At 36.0% G+C, this 23,865-nt stretch overlaps 1 long non-coding RNA gene and 1 pseudogene across 1 annotated transcript in view; both read left to right on the top strand.

Moving 5' to 3' along the window:
* Positions 1-23,865, top strand: part of LOC109491699 — a 104,443-nt gene that overhangs the window by 42,645 nt on the left and 37,933 nt on the right. The window lies entirely within an intron of this gene.
* LOC105260907 lies at positions 10,068-10,895 on the top strand (annotated as a pseudogene).

Here is a 23,865-nt window from a genome sequence, read left to right as displayed (position 1 = left end):
TTTTAAAAAGAACCCTCTGAGTCCTCAGAATATTTAGCACAAAGAGGAAACAATGCTTGTCCTTAAAATAAAATAAAGTATTTGCAAAGGCACTCTTGGACAGCAACCAGCAACAGAATATGACATTGGAAATAAAATACAACCATGTGTTAGAATAAAAAAGGAAATTTCAATAGTTGCAATCTAGAGTAGATGAAGAAAAAAAAGGGAGAACTCAGATGAGGTCATGTATAAGGCAAAGTCAAGGACTAAATATTCATTAGGTCCCAAGACAAATGGATTATTATAGATAAATGTTATAAGAGGATAAATGTGGAGGTAATGAGGAAGAGGAAATCCTATCATTAGGTTCAATAACACATATATTTGAATTAATTAGTTTAGTAATTGTAAAAAAAAAAAAGTCAAGTGATTATCACACAATCAAATAATCTAATAATATTAAAAATAATTATACAGCATATCCAGAGGGTATGTGTGGTATCTGGAATTGATTTTACTCTAATTATTATAAAAAAAACAATGTGTTAAAGTAGTTTTTTGAACTTAAAGAGGGGAGTGTCTGTGTGACAGGAGTAGGTGCTTCTCTCAGACAAATGGATCCTAGTCAGTGTTCACTGAGCACTTACAGGAGGCCAGTGAGTGAACCAGATACTGGGGGTAAAAGATGAGCAATATATTTTCTCTGCCTTCACAGAACTTGTGATTCAGTAAATCAGACAGGCATGTACCTTTATACCTCCAAAACAATAATACACTCATGCTAAAATCCAAGTTTGGGATCACTATCGGGTTGTAATATTTTAGTATTAAAAATAGGTGAGGGGCACCTGGGTGGCTCAGTCGGTTGAGCATCTGAGTTTGGCTCAGGTCATGATCTCAAGGTTCATGGGTTCAAGCCTCACATCGGGCTCTGTTCTGACAGCCCAGAGCCTGGAACCCACTTTGGATTATGTGTCTCCCTCTCTCTCTGCCCCTCCCCTACTGACTCTGTCTCTTTCTGTCTCTCAAAAAGTGAATAAACATTAAAAATAAATAAATAATAAATAGGTGAGAGAGGGGTGACTGGATGGCTCAGTCAGTTAAGCATTGGACTCTTGGTTTCAGCTCAATCATGATCTCACTGTTGGTGACAGCACAGAGCCTGCTTGGGAGTCTCCCTCTTTCTCTCTCTCTCTCTCTCTCTCTCTCTCTCTCTCTCTCTCTCTCTGCTCCTCCCCCACTCATTCACGTGCTCTCTGTCTCTCCCTCTCTCTCAAAATAAATAAACTTAAAAAATAAAAATAAAAATAGGTGATACAGATGTGAGAAATATAAGAAAGAATGACAATAAATTCAGATCCATAATGATAAAGGAATGTTGCCCTGAGTCTGATAGGATTTACATGGAATTCTGAAGGAGAAAACATTCCTGAGTAGGCTGAAAACTTACTCACAACTTGTTTCTTGGCAAGAGTGCACCTTTCTGAAAACAAAGTCTCCTTGAAGAACATCGGCTCTACACACCTTTAAGACTGCTTGCTGTGGGAGTGAGAAAAAGAAGTTGAAGATCATGGGTTCTGATATCCTCTCTTTATCAGCCTTTACCCTGAAACCTCAACACAGAAATCAATGCAAGTAATGTATGATGTGATAGATAATTGTTCAGCAAATATTTACTTACTTCCCTATCCCCTTCTGTCTCACAGCAGACTGTATTTCCTTCCACTCTCCCCAACATTGGGAATGACCACATGAATTGCTTGACATATAGGAAGTGAGCAAACATGAGAGATGTACTAGATTGCTTTCATGTTTGTCCTCCCTCTTGCCCTTTTGTCCTCTGCCATGAAAAGATCATGTTCTATTCCCAGATTGAGAGACAGGTAGAAGTGATCTGAAACGAACTTGCAACCTGAACAAAGCCACACAGCTAATCCAAAAATGCCTGAGTGAGGGTAGAAAAAAAGTTGTTGTTTTTACATAAGCCCTTGAGATTTGCTTTTTGTTGTCATTGTTACTCAGCATTATTATATTAGAAACCTTATGAAAACACGTGCTATCACATAAAAATCAACTATTGCTAAAACAAAAAAAAATTATAATCAAATACCCCAAAACTTAGCATCTCAAAATAATAACCATTTATTCTCCAGGATCCCATGGGTCTGTTGGAAGAGTTCTGCTGATCTAGGTCAGATTCAGCTTCAGGTTGCAACAGCTGATCATTTCTTATTGCTACAGGTCTTTGTGTTATCTGAGCATTTGAATGTAATTAATGACAACTATTTGGATTTTAATTTAAGTTCACATTCTTTTAGTTGGTACACTTTTAAAAACTGATCTTCACGAACTTGATAGAAATGCTTCTAACATAGCAAAGATTTAATCAAATTCCTCCTTGGTTTCTTCATTAGAATAATCAATTCAAATCTTTAAGATTTTTTCAGGACTAATTTAGGAGAATATTTTCAGTAATATGTCATAATTTAAAAACTGCAAAAAAGTAAAATAGAGTCAAGTATATAGATACCCTGTTTAGTTACTTTATAGGTAAATCTCTTAATAATCTAGTATTTTGTAATGGGTGCAATATTTTTAAGCATGAAAAAAATACTTTTATTTTTATACTTATTCTGTCCATATATATACAGATATCTGTGTGTGTATACACACACAAACACACACACACACACACACACACACACACACGGCAAAAGATTATACACAGTGACCTTTACAATTTCCTTCCTAGTCAATTGCTCTAAAATGGAATTCCTTTGTCATTTCCAAATGTGTAGATATCTTCTCAATCCATACTTAATTGCTGCAATATACAACAACAATATGGATTCCATTGTTAAATTCTTCACATGGTGGAATGACTTGCCAATAATCACAGTATTTTCTCTATTCCTTTTTAGAACTCTTATGAACTAATACTTGTCTTATTTTTAATCCTGTATTAATCCATTTGAGACTTTGTAGCTGAAATCCAATTTTGATGTGTATGATAGTAACACTTTTGTGCACGTTTACCTAATCTACAACAAGAAACACGGTACATCATCCAATTACATGTCCTATTGTCTTGTTAGACACTATATATCATCTGCTTATTTCATCAAGGAAGTTTATTCTCATTATGTACTTGCAATTATTTTTAGTGCCAATCAACCTATCCTGAATTGCAATTGCATGCCCTTCAGTCTCACCAAGCACTGTATGCCACTTCAGTTACAAATTAGACAATTTTTTCCCTATAATTTTGGCTAAGTTCATATGTGCACCAATTCCGAATTTTCTGAATACTCATAAATTAATTTTGCACTTCACTCTATATATCCAGTTTAAGTTATATTGAATAATCTAAATGCATATAATGATCACTTGCTGATAAATGTCACAGAAATTATATTTATCTATATAAACAAAATGACTTTGGAGGCAGAAAAGACTCATTTTGCAAACTCTGACTTTCAAAACTCTGATCAATTAAAATCATATCATTGCATTTTTTTCATATCCAACTGTGTTCACCTGACATTCTCCCAACTGGTGCATATTATTGAAGCACTTTAATAGTGAATGTTCAAATGGTCTAAATTTTTGCTACTATATGACTTGACAACAATTCTAACATTTCTAACTCTAACATAGGTCACTATTAGATTTGTATAATTGGTATACTTGCGAAATGCCTGTGTTTTTACTTGAGTGAAGAACTTCCATGTAAATTAGATTAACTAGAGTTGCCTGCAAGGATAGTGACTCTTCCCTCACATTCAGGGTCTCTATATTACCAGTACATCAAAGTGGCTGGGATTATCAGAACTGTTTGATCTATAGCAGAAGAAATTTTCCTATTAACTTAAACATTTCAGAGCTTGATTGTTTTGCAGTTCTTCTATCACCCAGTACTATTGTTCTCCCTTTTACTTAATTATCTCTGCCTCTAACATCTCTCTTGGATCTTATTCTGTTTGAACTGGAGTCACCAGTGAGAACAATAACGTTTGGAAGCTGTCACTTAGACATTCTGGAAATATTTCTTAAGAATGGGGGGGGGGAAGAAAATTCATTCTTGAAGGGTTATGCATTTTATGGCAGAAAATTATAAATTAAATTTTTCAAATTATAATGTAATTTTTTTCTTAGATAAACAGTAAAAAAAATCACTTTTATACACATGTCCCTGCTACTGACATAATTCCATCTCATACTCTCAAATTTAGAAGGGGAAATTTGGTTAGTGTTCCACTTTATAAGACTAAAAACTATGAGTTACCAAAAGTAAAGTTCAGAACACATAAGAATGCATCAACATGAGCAGATTGACGCTAAATCATGTGGCCTTAATGTTGGTTTATTTCACAACCTAAAAATCAGTTAGATTAAGACACTAGCATCACTTGATAAAAATCAAAAATATTATGAACCACCATTACAATGGAAACAGGAGATTCTGTAGATGTATTAGTCAAAGGAGCAGTATCTGCATCAAGCTATTATAAAATTAATTATGTAAAGGATGAATTTTTAAGGCTATTATTTCATACCAGTTTCACCTGAAATTAAAAATAAATTAATGTTTATTTAGTTTTGAGAGATCGCAAGCAAGGAGGGGCAGAAAAGGAGGGGTCAGAGGATCCAAAGCAGGTTCTTGCTGACCACACCAAGCCTGATGTGGGGCTTGAAGTCACAAACCATGAAATAATGACCTGAGCCAAAGTCAGATTCTCAACCGACTAAGCCATCCAGACACCCCAATTTCACCTGAATTTAACAACAGACTGTAAGCATTATAGAGATTCCTCAAAAAATTACAAATAGAACTACTATATCTAGGAATCCCACTTCTAGGAATCCCACTTCTAGGAAATTAAAATAAGATATCAAAGAGCTATCTGCTGTTCTACATTCATTGCAGTGATTATTGACGATAGCCAAGACAAATAACCTAAATGTCCATCAATGGATGAATGGATAAGGAGGATGTAATACACATATACAATGGGGTATTATTCAGGCATGGGAAAGCAGGAAATCTTGACATTTGCAAAAACAGGGATGGACCTTGAAGGCATAATGCAAGTGAAATAAGTTGGGCAGAGAAAGACAAAGACTACATAATAAAGACAAAGACTACATAATAACAAAGACAAAGACTACATGGTGTCAGTTATCCGTGGGATCTAAAATAAAAGCCAAACTCATAGAAACAATAGAAAAGTAGTTGTAGGGACTGGGGACCAGACATGGGAAACAGAGGTTAGTAAATTGCACAAACTTTCACCTATAATATGAACAAGTTCTGAGGACCTAATGTAAAACATGGAGACTACAGCTGATAACCCTATATTGTATAATTGAAATTTTCTAAGAGAATAGAACTTGCATATTCTCAACAACAACAAAAACAAAGTGAGGTGATGGATGTTAATTAACTAGATGGGGTGAATCCTTCCATAATGTACATGTATATCAAATCCCCACAAAGTACACTATAAATATCTTTCCATTTTATTTTTCAATTATATTTCAATGAAGTTGATTTTTTTTAAAGAAGAAAAAAACATAATGTAGATTGACCATGCTTGAGATCAGAGACAAGGGTATGACTAGGACATTGTCCTTGTCCTCAAATGACTTAAAACTAAAAATAAATCCGACCCCATTTGACTCTTACGAGCCAAAATGATAGCTTCTGTCTTTATTATTCTGAAGGTGCCCAAAAGTAATCTCCAAAATAAATTCACTCATCAACAAATATGTATTGAGCACCTATATGTGTCAGGAATTATTTAGATGCTGAAGAAATAGTAGTAAAGAAAACAAAATCTCTACCTGGCATTTTTGTTGAAAACAAGTTTTTTTTTTTTTAATATAGCCCAAAGTATCATGAAGAAAATCAAGGTCAGAGAGACAGTGTGCTGGATTGGTACAGGATGGAGGTGGGGGGTACTTGGTGTTTTATATCGAGTATCCAGGAAAAGCCTCTCAGAGAAAATAACTTTGAGAAAAGAACTAGAGGAAATGAAGTACTGAGACATGTGGACACTTGGGCAAAAGGTTAGGCAAATAGCAAGGTCATTGATGTTGAAATAAAAACATCTTGGTATGTTGTTTTCAAGAAAAAGCAAGGAAGTCCGTGCACCAGAGAGAGTAAGAGTAGATGCCAAATAATAAATGCCTCTTTGAGTTATATTCTGTATGAAATAGGACTTTATCGGAGTGCTTGGATCTAGGGAATGACCTAATCTGAAGTCTGAATTTTCAGAGAATCTCTGTGACTACTGTAAATTAAAGAGACTGTAGGACAAAACTAGCAGGGAGAGCAATGTTATCAGTTTGGGTCCAAAGAGGAGATTGAAAGGACACAGTTAATTGAACAGTGTAAATTTAATATAAAAATTACCTCTGAATCAAGGATAGAAGAGTACATATGAGGTAAAGAGAACTCTAAAGGGTAAGGGCTAAGGCAGCAGACCTAAGGAAGAACAAACTTATAAGGAGGCCCCCCTCCACTCAAATGGAAGTTGGACCTCTGTAGCCTGTTGTATAGTCAAGAAGTTCATTGGAACTTAGGAACAGGACTGGCTCGTCATCACTGGGCAAGCAAGAAAAACCCCTCTGGGGCACAAGTAAATTAGGACTGGTAAGCATACATGCAGAGGGAGTCCGAGAGCAGTTGTGGGTGTGAGGCCAGGAACATGCAGTCTCCATATTGGAAGGGTACCAGGAAGGCAGTCAACACAGAAAAGAGCATCCTAGGTCCATGGCTGGAAACAGCACCACCAAATATTTTCATACTCCCACACCACTGGCAAAGCATGTGACAGTAGTATTTTCCAAAAACACAATACATGAGAATCAGGGGGTGGGGGGAAAGCCCATTTTCTTCTATAGCATCCCTCCAACATTCTCGACTGATAGAGCTTAGTCTTATGTTCACTATAAAGGAGAGATGCAAAAAAAAAAAAAAAAAAGGAAAAGAAAACAAGTGTAGTATCACAGATTAGGTACCAAAGAGTAGATTTGGAGCTGAGATAAAATACATTTCTAACTGTTTCAAGCACTTGGGGTAATGGAAATAATTTGAGGAAAGAGCAGATGTTGGCTAGGACAATGATGATAACAATGCCATGCTACAGTTTACAGTTACAGACATAAGACAGTTTGATTATGTGTATGTTTTGAAAGTAGTGCTAACAGATTTGCTGACATAGGATGTAATCAAAAAGAAAAACGAGGGAAGTATTTTTGATCTGACCAACTGGAATGAGTTTATTTCACAGTGTAGAGATGGTTGTAGAAGAAATAGACTTGGGGAGGGGCACCTGGGTGGTTCAGTCAGTTAAGCGTCTGACTTTGGCTCAGGTCATGATCTCGCGGTCTGTGAGTTCCAGCCCAGCTTCAGGCTCTGTGCTGATGGCTCAGAGCCTGGAGCCTGCTCCAGATTCTGTGTCTCCCTCTCTCTCTGACCCTCCCCCGCTCATGCTCGCTCTCTCTCTCTCTCTCTCTCTCTCTCTCTCTCTCTCTCTGTCAAAAATAAATAAAACATTAAAAAAAAATTTTAAATAAATAGACACTAAAAAAATTAAAAAAAAATACACTTGGGGAGACATGTTTAGACATGTTGGATGTGAGGTGCTTAATAGATGTACAGATGAAGATACTGAACAGGCAGTTGTATAGAAGTTGGTAGGTCAGGAAGCAGGTTTGAACTGGATATGAAAATATGCATATCAGCAGAAACAAAAGATTTAAAGGCACAAGATGGAATGACATAATAAAAGGTCATGTGTAAGTAAAGAAGAGAATAGATACCAAGACTTAGCCTGGAAACAGTCAAATTTTAGAAGGTGAGATGAATTAAAAGAGAGAAATGTGGCAGGACTGCGCAGCAGCACTAAAGATGAACTGTCTTGAATTTAAAATGGAATAAAAAATCAAAACAGTACAGTGTTCTTTCTGGCCACATTCAGCTGTCCTGTTACAGATGCAGAAACAGCCTTTGATGTAAGAGTAATATTAATCAGATAAAATGATAATATTTGCATACTAAGTGAAGTGATGTCAGAGATTGTAAATTACAGCCATGACTCTAACAGAGTAGCATTGCCTGTTTAAAATATCCATCTTTAGCGTTACTGTTTCTGTTTCCACTCATCTTCTAAAGAAAATGGCTTAGATTTCTCATTCTCCCCTCACCCTTATAAGTTACAAAGAAACATAGGGTCTCCTTTTATCTTAGATATAATTACTGCTTACAATTTCAGACACATGGGAAAATACTATTTGTAGAAATGTGTATATACCTAAATGAGATCAATTATACTTTGTCAACAGTGGGGAAAGATCTGGAAATATTGCTGTAATTTCTGACCCTTTAAAATAATACAGTATTTTCTGTTTGCCATATCTACTCCTCACTCTCCCTGCATCCCCAACACAGGGCTAATGCATTATCTGTCTGTGTACTCAAAGTTGTCTTCTGTAGACTGTATCATTTCCTTTGTCCTTATTAATAAAATTGGAATTAGTTAATATTTTTAAGTTACCTATTATGATTTATGAATACCTACAAACTTCTGGATTAGGACAATTGAGTCCTAGTTAAGAAATTATAATTGACATGGCATTCTAAAATCAATAAATTGGACCTAGCTGTTGGACATCTAGTAAGCACAGTGGAACAGAATAGGTATTCTCAAATACAATCAAAGTGTAATTTTTGCCAATGAATAACACAAAACATAGTGCTTGAAATGCAATTGAAAATATTAAAATCCAATACAAAGTAAAGCATGACACATTTTATACTCAATAATTAAAAATAAGCTCAGAGAAAATGCTTAGCAATTACAAAACAACAAGGTCAATATGGATAGCATGGAAATGATAGGATTATATTAGTCTATTAAAGAATTCAGACAATTTCAATAGTTAATAGATTAAGCAGTTTTGAGGAAGAGGAACCACACTCACAAAAAGCATAGATCTTGCAAATACTGAATGAATATTCTAAATCAATTTAAGTTCGAAAATGAAGGACTGTGTTGGAATATGGGTTTATGAATCAACTTAAGCTAGAAGTAAAGGAATGCATTTAAAAAGAGTTTGGAAAATTAGCTTGGGGCTAGATCTTAAAGAACTATACAGAGAAACTTTATTTTTTGTGGATTTTCACACAGGATATACTTGATTCAAATGAGGGAAAGATAAAGATTATTGGAAAGCTTTTGAAATAGTTCAAGAAACATATATTGAGATCTGGTCCCTGATACCAAGCAGTGAAATGGACATTTAAGAAAGAGTTGAGAATCTATTCTGATTTCATTGAGCATAGGAGAAGAGAGAAAAGAGGGATAGAAGGTTTTCTTAAATTTCTGGTTAATTCAACTGAAGAATAATAATTCCTTTAATAGAACCCTTATTAAATAACTTATGAGTTTTTACATTATTTGTCACAATTGTAGCTAATTAAATACTTCTGATTTTATTTTTCTGCTTTTATTTCTCTTCTACTGTAAGATAGCAAGCTTCCTGAAAGAATTGGCCTTGTTTCTTAGGATCTCTGCGGCATTCCCAGCAATTAAGCCAGCATCTGGCATGTACAACTTACCTCACAAATATAAATAAATAAGTGAATAGAAATGAAACTCATGAGTATAATTCTGAGAAGAACAAGATTTTGTGGATAACCATAGGAGTTTGGGTATTTAATATACAGAATTTAAAATATTATTAGATCATTCATACAGAGATGTGCCCATATATTTTCCTGTATTCACTGATTATTTTAAAAAATATTATTTAGCATTTGTAATATGCAAAACACTGTTTTAGACCCTGGAGATAAAAACTGTGAATAAAAGAAACCTCAAAAATTTACATTCTAATGGTTCTGTATTCTAAATTATTTTTCCCTTTCATTTTACAATAGTATATAAAGTAAATTTTAACTTATGCCAAGATTTAAAAAAAATATTGCTCTCATAACTTTCTTTAACTACTGCTCCATTTCTCTTTATCCCTTTATGGAAAGCTCAAAGACATTTTCTATCTGCTCTCTATAAGAGTTAGCTACTGCTGTGTAACAAACCAGACTATAACTTAGTGTCATAAAAGAGAATTTGTTTTGGGCAGCCATCTATAACTTGGCATCATGGCTGCCCTCAGATCTCTGGTGAAGCCCAAGATTGTTAAAAAGAGTACCAAGAAGTTCATCTGGCACCAGTCAGACCAATATGTCAAAATTAAGCACGCTGGCAGAAACCCAGAGGCATTGACAATAGGGTTGCAGAAAATTCAAGGGCCAGATCTTGATGCTCAACATTGGTTACAGGAGCAACAAGAAAACAAAGCACATGCTGCCTGGTGGCTTCCGGAAGTTCCTAGTCCACAATGTCAAGGAGCTTGAGGTGCTGCTGATGTGCAACAAATCTTACTGTGCAGAGGATGCTCACAATGTCTCCTCCAAGAACTGTAAAACCATTGTGGAAAGGGCAGCCCAGCTGACCATCAGAGTCACGAATCCCAATGCCAGACTGCACAGTGAAGAAAATGAATAGACAGCTTATGTGCATATCATATTTGTGTTAATAAAACCATAAAACTAAAAAAAGAATTTGTTTTTATCATAAGCCTACCATCATCTGGGCATTTTTGCTGATCTTCATTGGGCTCATTCATACTTCTTCAGTAAGCTGATAAATCATCTGGCATATCCAGAATGGCCTTATTTGCACAAGGTACTTGAATAACAAGCCAAAGTGTGCCATACCTCTTGAGATGTATCATCAAAAGTGGCACAGTGTTGGAGCACCTGGATGTCTCAGTTAAGCAACTGACTCTTGGTTTTGGCTCAGGTCATGATCTCACGGTTTTGTGAGTTTGAGCCCCACCTCAGGCTCTGCACTGGCAGCATGGAGGCTGCTTGAGATTCTCTCTTCCTCTCTTTCTGCTCTTTCCTCCCTTGGACTGTCTCTGTGTCTCTCAAATAAATAAAACTGGAAAAAAATGGCATAATGTCACTTTTTGCCACATTCTACTGGTCAAAACAAGCTCAGAATCAAGGAGTAGAAAAGTTTCCACATCTTTATGCAAAGACCTGAAAAATTACATTTCAAAGAAACATGGATTCAGGGAAAAGAATATTATAGCATTTTTCAAAAAAATCTGTCATATACTTTTATTCTTCAGAGAGTAAGACATATTCTACATCACACAGTATGGGTTAAGGAATAGGTTTTATTGAGGAAAGGGAAACTTACAAGATTGAGTTCAGCAAAAGAAAGGAGGCAACTTTTCATCATGCACCAATCATTCCGTAGAGCCATGCAGGAACCTGACTCAGTTTTCTTGTCAACAGGATAGATCTGTGTTTCAGTGGATAAACATTATGTTCTATTTTATTTTCTGATTTAAGAAAGTTTCCTTATTTGTGGGGAAATAGACAACTTTGGTGTGATTGGATTTGAATGTTGGTTATTTGTGGAATTGTACTTGGGGCTTACTGGATGATAAAATCCCCCTGTTGGAGAAAGTACTGACATTCTTTCAGTACAGCAGGCAACCCTGAATGAGCACAGAGTATCATTTTGGGAAATTCTATGCCTTGTATCACACTGCTCCCACTCTTTCTTAGCTGAACTCATTCATGCCCACTTAATGGTCAAATCATCATTAACTTTCCCAATACCAACTCCCATGGTCCGTTCCTAATCTTCATTTTAATTGGACTATGGGCATTATTTGATACAACAGGTCAATCGTTTCTCCATTAAAAATACACACACACACACACACACACACACACACACACACACAACTTTACTCACATTTTAAATCAGGGCTTTCTCCAGGTTTTCCTCCTTACTAACTGGGTGTATTTTCTAAGTTTAAAATTTCCTGTTCAAATTCTGTAAACATCGGAGACACCTGGGATCCCTCATCCACTACATGGATGCTTCGTTTACTATGTATTCCCACTGTCTTTATAGTCCTAAAATCTCAAGGCTTTAAATACCCTCTATACTCTGACAGCTATCACATTTGTATCTCTAGACTTGACTTTCATCCAGACAAATACTAAACTGACTTTTGACATATTTACATGGATATAAAGTAGGCATCTCAAACTTAAAATCTTCAAAACAAAACTCTAAATGTTTCCCAAAATGTGTTTTCTTTCCCATCTTCATAAACAGTAGCCCCACGTATTCCAGTTGCCTGGAGAAAAAAATTCTGACTCTCACTCAAACCACATGCTCAATAAATCAGCAAATTCAACTTGTTTAACCTTCAAAATGTACCTTGAAACCATTATTTTTAGCCACTTGTGTATTAACAGGCTGGGCCAGGCCATCCTTATCTTGTGCCTGAGTTATTGCCATCAACTTTTATCTCCTCTCCTTGCCTTGTCTTTTGTCTCCTTGATTTCAGTGTACACACAGTAAGACTATAATCAGATCATGCTACTCATCCTTGGCTCAAAGTGGTATGTCACCCAGAGAAAGAGTCAACATTCTTACAGTATATTTCCACCTACTATAGCCCTCTCAGCATTCACTCCTCTCCACCTGATGACTGTATTTCAGTTGCATTAGCCTTCTTGGTATTTTTTTAAACAGGATTATCCCACACATGTCTCCACTTCAGGGACTTTATATGCCTTATCCTCTCTTCTAGAAAAGTTCTTTCTCTAGGTATTCACATGTTTCACACCTTTCAAGCTTTGTAATTTTTTTTCAGCAAATTTCTATACAAACTAGAAATCCTCCTCCCCAATTTCAAGTGTTCTCTGTCTTACATTGCTTTATTTTTCTTCAAAGTTCTTATCTCCATATAATACGCGTATTTTTTCACTTGCTTATTTTTTGTGTGTCATTTATTAGACTGTCAACTCCCTGAGGACAGGATTATAGATTATTTTGTTTATCACAATATCACACATTACCTGACACACAGTAAATGCTCAATAAATAGTTTTTCAAGGAATGAATTGCCAAAGAATAATTGAGACCTTGTTTAAAAAGTATATTACACTCCTATCCAAGAAAAAGTCTTCTTTAAAATTTTTACTTTTATGGATTTGTTTACTTTGGGGTTATATACTCCATAGCTTGCTGTGCTCTAACACTGACCTTTCTCACAATCTCAGCCTTGTAATTCCAACTGAGTATTAAATATCCCCACCTACATGTGTCTATAAATGAATACTTCACCTTCTATTTCAAGGAGCTATGGAATCTATTTTTATGCTAATGTAATCATCATTCTCACATTTCAAAATATTATTTACCCTCATCTTAGTGTATTATTTATGTGACTTTCTTTCAATTTATACTTAAAATTTCATAAGGGCAATGCATATCAAATTCCTTTTGGCTTGCTTCAGAATTCTCAGCATATTGACTTACAGAGAGAATATACTCAATAAATATGGAACACACAATATTATAGATAAATTATGAATTCCTACTATAGATAGTTTATCTGGTTTTGTATACACATCATTACAGAAACTAAACTAACAAAGTACTATATTGCAAAGGGAACCAATGAATATATAAATATATAACACAGATTGGAAGAGAGATAATATCTCAAATTCCTGATTAAGTGAAATCATGTTAACTTCTCTATTCTCCCCCTTTTAATTCTATATGACTATGAAATCTGGCCACAAATGCTATATCGTCTCTTATGTCTTGACTAGACAAATAGGTGGGCTTCTTTTACTCAGACCAGAGTCAACTCACAGACTTGGAACTGACAGTGGTATGAGAGCCTCTTTTAAAAATCCTCTCAATCCGTAGTAATATTAAACTAAACTCCTGCAATTCTAGTGGCGCAAAGTCCAAGCACAGTATAACAGCTTTTGGAAGCCAGCTCACGAACATCATAGCTAAAGAAAATGACCCTCACCCATACCTGGAATGAAGCTATCCTGGACTTTGACCTTAGATGTCCTTACTGAGGGACAGATCTGAAAGTGAAGGTGCCTCTAAAGCTGACTTTGTTCTCCAGACTCTCCTTAAAAAGAAAGCATGCCAAAATTTAGCCACCTGTGAGTGCCAGAATAGTGGAAGCTCCACTGAATGATAGCGTTAAGCCAGTCAGCAAATTGTAACCTAATCAATGCATAGCTATCTACATCCTCTTTAGGAGTAGAATGAGTCTAGAGTAACAGGAATGGTGACTTTCTATTAATATACATTATCAAGGGTGTCTGTGTGGCCCATTCGGTTGAGCGTCTGACTTCCGCTCAGGTCATGATCTCACAGTTCGTTGGTTCTAGCCCCACGTCAGGCTCTGTGCTGACCGCTTGCTCAGAGCCTAAAGCCTGCTTTGGACTCTGTGTCTCCTTCTCTCTCTGCCCCTCCCCCGCTCGTAATTTGTCTCACTCTGTTTCTCAAAAAGAAATGTAAAAAAAAATTTTTTTAATATACATTATCAAATTGAGTTTTCATCTTAGACTTACTGAGACTAAACTATTTTTTTCATTACTTTCTTCATATGCATTATTTTATTTATCCCTCATTATAAACCTATGGAATAGCTATTCCTCTAATTACATGTTTATTTTTTCACGTACGTGGTAAGTGCTATAGCCAGTGCTCCGTCCCGTGTCTGACAAACTCTGCGTTTTGCTACCAACCACTGCTGCATATGTTGGGAGGAGTAGTTGAAATAGCGTAGCCAATTATTTCTTCAGTCAACAAATATTTTCTAATACTCAAGGTATTTTAATCAGTATGCCAGATCTACATATAAAATGTTGTTCTTGACCTCTGGACGTTTGCAATCTATTAAAGAAGATATGTGATTCTTCCTTTTTTTTGTAATGACTGCTTTCCTCTAACACATTTAAATATTTGAAAACAATTTGTTCTCTTGAGTGGCTTACTATTCCTTTCCCCAATCTACAAATTTGATTACCCTGTGGATTTACTTGGCAAGTTATGTTTTTCACAGATGGCATAGCTGCTTTCAAATGATCACAAAATTCTTATTTGAGTAGTTCAGATGAATGAGGTATTATTTTAATGTGAAGAGTTGAATTTGGAGCTTAGAAGAAAATGTGTGTGTAAATGTGCACAAATGTATGTTACTAAGTAATTTAATAGGGTCTCATAAATTCAACCCTAAGTTATATACTGAAGATTTCCAAATATTTATTATTAACCCTTCCTGCCACCTAGATTCTAATTATATTCCTAGATATATACATTGGTCTAGATGTCCTATGATACTCCATTTCAGCAGGTCTTAAATTAATTTTATTTCCTTTCCATGTGTCCTTTTCCTTGACTTTTCTATTTCTGCCATACTTCTTCCTGACATATAAAATCAAACATATGTTCATCCAAATCAATCTTTCACTTTTTACCTGATTTTACATACAAACCAATCAAAACCCTCCCTCCTCGGACTCCCTTGCTCTATTCTTATGCCAACCCTTCACAGCCTCATCTTGTCCAATGCCAAAAATGAACCCTTCTAAAATAATATCACATTAACAATATCTTGCTTAAATGTTTTAGTGACACCCTATTGCTTATGTGAAAAGTATAAATTCTCAATAGATTACTGAAGTTCCTCCCTGTCTCCCCTTTGTCTGTTTTAGAAACACACTATCCTATCCTCCTAGATACAATCTACCCTACAAGTAAATGAATGACTTCCATTTCTTTTGACATATTTTGGGTTTCATCAATTCTGACTAATGATATGCGTCTACTTATGATATTATCTCTGACTCTCAAAATCTCTCTCATCCTTCAAAGCCCAACCCAAATCATGTGAAATATAAAAGTATGAACTCTCTCTTCCCAGAACCCCATAGTACTTAGTAGTAACAGTACTCTTGTATTGTAAAACATGCTGCCTTATATTACAGTAATTTCTGAACACATCTCCATTATTTTACTGTAAGTTCATTATAAACTTTTATATCCTTCCCAGTGCCCAACTGAGAATTTACATCTAGTAGGTATAATAAATATACAATAAAAATACATCATAGGGGTGCCTGGTTGGCTCAGTCAGTTAAGTGTGCATCTCTTGATTTGGGCTCAGGTCATGATCTCATGGTCACAAGATTGAGCCCTGCATATGGCTCCATGCTTAGCTTGGGACTCTGTCTCTCTGTCTGTATCCCTTCTTCTCTCTCTCTCTCTCTCTCTCTCTTTCTCTCTCTCTCTCTCCCTTTCAAAATAAATAAACATTTAAAAATATATACACATTGTATGCAATGATGATGGTGGTTAAAATGTAACTTCTTTGTTGAGAAATGAACTCCAGCTCTGCTGATCCAACACTAAATTATGTCAAGCAATGAGTCCTGCAAAATGATTCTTAATGAGGATCAGCCTGCAGTAAAGTTCTACATGAAACTGTTAATGACCTCTCATGTGTGCATATTAGGGGGAAAAATGATTCTAATAACTTCACTACAACATGACATTTGGAGTGGAAAAGTAAACCATAATGTTTACACTCTCTCAAGAAAAAAAAAGTGAGAAAAGCTCTTATCTTCACAAAAGCAGCAATCTGTGAGGGAAGCAGTAGGCAAGAATGAAAGCTACCCAGCAACCTACTGGGCTGGTAGGAACCTAGGTACCAATCACCTAATGTGATTAGAAGGAGACTGTCTCTCCAATGCCTTGGGTGAGAGCTAGTATCCAAAAGATGATACATCAAAAAGGAAGAAAATATAGTTTCTAGTCAGATTCTCAAAATGAAATCTCTTTCCCTAATTTCTGCATAATTAATAGAGAACTGCAGATTAAAAAAATATATCCTCTGTTTTAGTGAAATATCTGATGGGTGTACAAATAGGCAGTGACATAAACCCTAATGATTAGACATCAAAAATCAATAAACTAAGGCAGAGAAGGAAGATGACTTACCATGACCAAGCATACATCCAATACTCAAAATTATAATGCAACACACACTGTCAAATAGGTAATAAGTATTAGCTAATATTTGACACCTTTCTTCAGAACCCGTGTTCTTTTATCAGGGGAGAGGTGCTTGGTTTGGTTTTTACTTCAAAATTCTTCTAGGGGCGCCTGGGTGGCTCAGTCGGTTAAGCCTCCGACTTCAGCTCAGGTCACGATCTCGCGGTCCGTGACTTCGAGCCCCAAGTCAGGCTCTGGGCTGATGGCTCAGAGCCTGGAGCCTGCTTCCGATTCTGTGTCTCCCTCTCTCTCTGCCCCTCCCCCGTTCATGCTCTGTCTCTGTCTCAAAAATAAATAAACATTAAAAAAAAATTTAAAAAAAAAATTCTTCTAAATTTTGCCATAAAAATGTGTTTAGACAGATACTGGCCTTGAAATGGGATCATGGGCATAAATGCAACTGCCTGTTTTAAGGGAAAGAAAGTGTAAGTTGGAACTCTCTGATATGAAGGTCTAGTCATGCACTGTACCCCATATCAGATTACTCACAGATCTTTGTGTCTTAGTTTCATTTTCTGTAAAAAAAATAAATAAATAAATAAATTTAGTAAAATGTGTTCTACTTCATAAAATATATGAAGGATTAATTTGGATTGAATTAGCAATGTCATTTGTGGTGATAGGAAACAATCACGGAAGGGGAAAGCCTGCTGGGTGTACCGTTAGCATGAGAGCTTGAGGTCTGAAGAAGTAAAAGTTAGGGATTCTCCAAGAACAATGCACTGATTGTGCTAAGGAATTCGTTACTAATTTCTGCCATACATCTAGTTCTTCCTACTCAAAAGTGAAGTTTAATTAAAGGGTACATAGGAAAAAATTGTGCTATAGTGGAAAACTGCATTGTTTAGATATCAGAGGATACTCCTCAGGAATGTCTGCCTACAAGACAGCATAATGGTTTGCTTTATTTATTGTGAAATCATTACAATAGGTTCAGCTAACATCCATTGTCTCATATAGATACAATAAAAAGAAAAGAAAAAAAATAAATTATCCTTGTGATGAAAACTTTTAGGATATACTCTTAACGTTTTTCTTGTACGTCATATAAAAATGTTAACTGTAGTCATCATGTCTACCTTACATCTCTAGTACTTATTTATCTTATACCTGGAAGTCTGTATCTTTGGATCACCTTCCTTCAATTCCTCCTCCCTTCCACACACACTCTGCTCCTGGTAGGCACAAGTCTGATCTCTTTTTCAAAGTTTTTTGTTGCTCATTTGTTTTTAGATTCTATATATGAGAGCATACAGTGTTTGTCTTTCTTTGACTTATTTTACTTAATGTAATGGTAAGGTAAGGTCCATCCGTGCTGTCACAAATGGCAGGATTTCCTTGTTTGTTTTAATGGCTGAATAAAATTTCATTGTGTGTGTGTGTGTGTGTGTGTGTGTGTGTGTGTGTATACATATACATATGTGTATATATATATCCATTCACCAATGGACACTTAGGTTCTTTCTATGTCTTGGCTATTATAAATAATGCTGCTATGAACATGACAGAGTAGATACCTTATAAGTTAGTGTTTTAATTTTCTTTGGATTATTTCCAGAAGTGGACTTGCTGGGTCATAAAGTAATTTTATTTTTAATTTTTTCAGACTCCTCCATACTGTTTTACATAGTGGCTGTACCAATTTATATCCCTACCAATAATACACAAGTGTTCCCTTTTCTCCACATCCATGCCAGCATTTATCTCTTATTTTTTGATGACTATTCTAATAGGCATGAAGAAATAGCTCATTGTGGTTTTAATTTGCATTTCCCTAAAGACTAGTGATGTTGAGCATCTATTCATGCACCTGTTGGCCTTCTGCATGTCTTCTTTAGAGAAACGCCTATTGAGGTCATTTGCCCATTTTTAAATTGGATTTCTTTTTGCTATTGAGTTGTAGAAGTTCTTTATATGTTTTGAAATATTAACCCCTTATCAGATGTATGGTTTATAATGGTTTATAAATATTTTTTTCCTGTTCCAGAGGTTGTCTTTTCACTTTGTTAATAGTTTCTTTTGGGGTGCAGAAGTTTTGTTTTGTTTTTTTTTAGTTTGCTGTAGTCCTACTGAAGGTTTGTAACCCCTTTAGGACCTTCCCAGCTGTAATCTGAAACTGGCCCCCATTCTCAGAGGGCAGGGAGAAACCAAAGAGGCAGACAATTCCAGATTGATAGTTGGCAAGTTTAATAAGCAAAGGGAATTTACACACAAGGCTTGTCTTGTGTGGCAGCAATACAAGTGGACCCCCCTCCCACTCACACTAAAAGTTTATAAAGAGGCCATAACTGGGTTTAGTCAGGTACACAATCCAGATACTCTCAACAGTGTATCATTATCTCAAGGCTCTGTCCTTAGGGTAGCCCTTGGAAATGGGAAAGGCATGCAGAACCCACATTCCAAAGACAGGGGAAGGGCAAAGAGCCTTTGCCCATGTCCATCTCACACACCAACCAGTGGTCATGTGTTCTTGATAATTTCTTCCTATACCCACTTGTTTTTTATATTGTTGTTTGTGTTTTAGGTGTCATTAAGAAAAAACATTACTGAGATCCATGTCAAAGAGCTTTATTCCTATGTTTTCTTCTACAGTTTCATGTTTCCAGATCTTACATTTAAGTCCTTAATTTATTTTGAGTGAATTTTTATGAGTGTTGTAAGATACGGGCCCAGTTTCATTCTTTTACATATGATTATTCAGTTATCCCAGCATCATTGATTGAAGAGACTGTTTATCTCCATTGAATTTTTTTGGCCTCTTGTCAAATATTAGTTAACCATTCTTGTTTGAGATTATTTCTGGACTCTTGATTTTGTTCCATTGGCCTGTCTATTTTTATGAAAGTACCATATGTCTTTATTACAATAGCTTTATAGTATAGCATGAAATCAGGAAGTGTGATACCTTCTACTTTGTTGTTTCTTAGGATTTCTTTAGCTATTTGGGGCCTTTTGTGGTTCCATACAATTTTATTTACTTATTTGATGTTTATATTTCTTTATTTTCACCTTTATTGAGGTTTGCTGGACAAATACAAATAGTATATATTTAAGGTATACAATGTGATGTTTTGATACACAAATAATTGTTAAATAATTACCACAATCAGGCCAATTAACATATCTAGTTATCTCCTCACATAGTTTTGTCTTTGTGTGAAGGAGAACATTTATGATGAACTCTCTTGGCAAAGTTTGAGTACACAATACAGTATAATTAACTATAGTCACCATGCTGTACATTAGATCTCAAAACCTTATTCATCTCTGATAGCTGAGGCTTTGTTATTTTTTATTTTTCAAATTTTATTTAAATTCTAGCTAGTTAACATATAGTATAATATGGTTTCAGAAGTAACATTTAGTGATTCATCACTTACATACAAAACCAGTGCTCAGCACAAGTGTGCTCCTTAATACCCATCTCCCATTTAGCCCACTCCCCACTGACCTCCCCCCATCAACACTGAGTATATTCTTTATAGTTAAGAGTCTCTTGGGGCACGTGGGCGGCTCAGTCGGTTAAACGTTGAACTTCAGCTCAGGTCACAATCTCACAGTTTGTGGGTTTCAGCCCCACTTCAGACTCTATGCTGATAGCTCAGAGCCTGGAACATGCTTCATATTCTGTGTCTCCTTCTCTTTCTGCCCTCCCCCACTTGCACTCTGTCTCTCTCAAAAACAAATAAACATTAAAAAAACAAGAATCTCATGGTTTGCTTTGCTATGTTTTTTCCCCTCTACTATATTCATCTATTTGTTTCTTAAAATCCACATATGAGTGAAATCATATGGTATTTGTCTTTCTCTGACTGATTTTTCTTAATATGATACACTCTAGCTCCATCCACATCATTGCAAATGGCAAGGTTTCATTCTTTTTGATGGCTGAATAATATCCCATTGTGTAGATACCACGTGTTCTTCATCCATTCATCAGTCAAAGGACATTTGGGCTTTCTATAATTTGGCTATGGTTGATAATGCTGCTATGAACATCAGAGTGCCTCTGCCCCTTCAAATCAATATATTTTTGTATCCTTTGGGTAAAAACCTAGTAGTGCAATTGTGAGGTCGTAGGGTAGTTTTATTTTTAACTTTTTGAGAAACCTCCATACTGTTTTCCAGATTGGCTGCACCATTTTACAATCCTACCAACAGTGTAAGAGGGTTCCCTCTTCTCTACATCCTTGCCAACATCTGTGTTTCCTGTGTTGTTAGTTTTAGCCATTCTGAAAAGTGTGAAGTGGTACTTCATCTTGGTTTTGATTTATATTCCCCTGATCATGAGTGTCTATTAGCCATCTAAATGTCTTCTTTGGATGTCTTCTATTCATGACTTCTGTCCAATTTTTAACTGAATTAATTCATTTTTGGGGTGTTGAGTCTGATAAATTCTATATAGATTTTGGATACTAATCATTTATCAGATATGTCATTTACAAATATCTTCTCCCATTCTGTAGACTGCCCTTTCATTTTATTGAGTATTTTCTTCCCTTTAGAAGCTTTTTATCTTGATGAAGTCCCAATAATTCATTTTTGCTTTTGTTTCCTTTGCCTCTGGAGTCATGTCTAGTAAGAAGCTGCTACAGCTGAAGTCAAAGACGTTACCGCCTATGTTCTCCTCTAGGATTTTGATGGTTTCCTGTCTCATATTTAGGTCTTTCATCCATTTTTAGTTCATTTTTATGTGTAATGTAAGAAAGTGGTCCAGTTTTATTCTTCATGTTGCTGTCCAGTTTTCCCAACACTGTTGGTTGAAGAGAATTTTTTCCATTGGATGTTTTTTCCTGCTTTGTGGAAGATGAGTTGACGATATAGTTGTGGGTCTGGGTTTTCTATTCTATTCCATTGATCTATGTGTCTGTTTTTGTGACATTACCATACACTATCTTGATAACTATAACTTTGTAATATAGCTTGAAGTCTGGAATTTTGATGCTTCCAGCCTTGTTTTCTTTATCAAGATTTTTTTGGCTATTTAGGGTGTTTTGTGGTTCCATACAAATTTTAGGATTGTTTGTTCTAGGCCTATGAAAAATGCTGGTGATATTTTGTTTTTAAAGTTTATTTTGAGAGAGAGACTGAGAGAGAAGGCATGCCTGTGTGAGCAGGGGAGGGGGAGAGAAAGAGGGAGAGAGAGAATCCCAAGTAGGCCATGCACTATCAGTGCAGAGCTAATGCAGGGCTCAAACCCACAAACCATGAGATCATAACCTGAGCTTAAACCAAGTGTTGGATAGTTAACCACCTGAGTCACCCAGGTACCCTGCTGGTGGTATTTTGATAGGGATTGCCTTAATTGTGTAAGTTGCCTTGGGTAAATAGACATTTTAACAATATTTGTTCTTCCAACCTATGAGCATGGAATGTTTTTCTATTTCTTTGTGTCATCTTCAGTTTATTTCATAAGCTTTCCATAGTTTTCAGTGTATAGATCTTTTACCTCTTTGTTTAGGTTTATTTCAAGGTATCTTATGGTTTTTGGTACAGTTGTAAATAGGATTAGTTCCATGATTTCTTTTTCTGTTTCTTCATTATTAGTGTGTAGAAATGAAACAAATTTCTGTACTTTGATTTTATATTCTGCAATTGCTGAATTCGTGTATGGTTCTAGTAATATTTTGTGTTATTTTTATTTTTTTATTTATATGAAATTTATTGTCATATTAGTTTCCATACAACACCCAGTGCTCATCCCAACAGGGGCCCTCCTCAATGCCCATCACCCATCCTCCCCTCCCTCCCAACCCCATCAATCCTCAGTTTATTCTCAGTTTTTAAGAGTCTCTTATGGTTTGGCTCTCTCCCTGTCCAACTTTCTTTTCCCCTTCCCCTCCCCCATGGTCTTCTGTTAAGTTTCTCAGGATCCACATAAGAGTGAAAGCATATGGTATCTGTCTTTCTCTGTATGACTTATTTCACTTAGCATAACACTCTCCAGTTCCATCCACGTTTCTACAAAAGGCCATATTTCATTCTTTCTCGTTGCCACATAGTATTCCACTGTGTATATAAACCACAATTTCTTTATCCATTCATCAGTTGATGGACAGTTAGGCTCTTTTCATAATTTGGCTATTGTTGAAAGTACTGCTAAAAACATTGGGGTACAAGTGCCCCTATGCATCAGCACTCCTGTATCCCTTGGGTAAATTCCTAGCAGTGCTATTGCTGGGTCATAGGGTAGGTCTATTTTTAACTTTTTGAGGAACCTCCACACTGTTTTCCAGAGTGGCTGCACCAATTTGCATTCCCAGCAACAGCGCAAGAGGGTTCATGTTTCTCCACATCCTCTCCAGCATCTGTAGTCTCCTGATTTGTTCATTTTGGCCACCCTGACCAGTGTGAGGTGATATCTGAGTGTGGTTTTGATTTGTATTTCCCTGATGAAGAGTGACGTTAAGCATCTTTTCATGTTCCTGTTGGCCATCTGGATGTCTTCTTTAGAGAAGTGTCTATTCATGTTTTCTGCCCATTTCTTCACTGGATTATTTGTTTTTCAGGTGTGGAGTTTGGTGAGCTCTTTATAGATTTTGGATACTAGCCCTTTGTCTGATATGTCATTTGCAAATATCTTTTCCCATTCCGTTGGTTGCCTTTTAGTTTTGTCGATTGTTTCCTTTGCAGTGCAGAAGCTTTTTCTCTTCATGAGGTCCCATTGTTCATTTTTGCTTTTAATTCCCTTGCCTTTGGAGATGTGTCAACTAAGACAAGTAAGACAAGCTGTGGCTGAGGTCAGAGAGGTTTTTTTCCTGCTTTCTCCTCTAGGGTTTTGATGGTTTCCTGTCTCACATTCAGGTCCTTTATCCATTTTGAGTTTATTTTTGTGAATGGTGTAAGAAAGTGGTCTAGTTTCATTCTTCTGCATGTTGCTGCCAAGTTCTCCCAGCACCATTTGTTAAAG

This window comes from Felis catus, chromosome C2 (assembly GCF_018350175.1).
Source record: "Felis catus isolate Fca126 chromosome C2, F.catus_Fca126_mat1.0, whole genome shotgun sequence".
Taxonomy (NCBI): Eukaryota; Metazoa; Chordata; class Mammalia; order Carnivora; family Felidae; genus Felis; species Felis catus.
The sequence above is the reverse complement of the archived record's forward strand: the minus strand, read 5'-3'. Positions and strand labels throughout refer to the sequence as shown.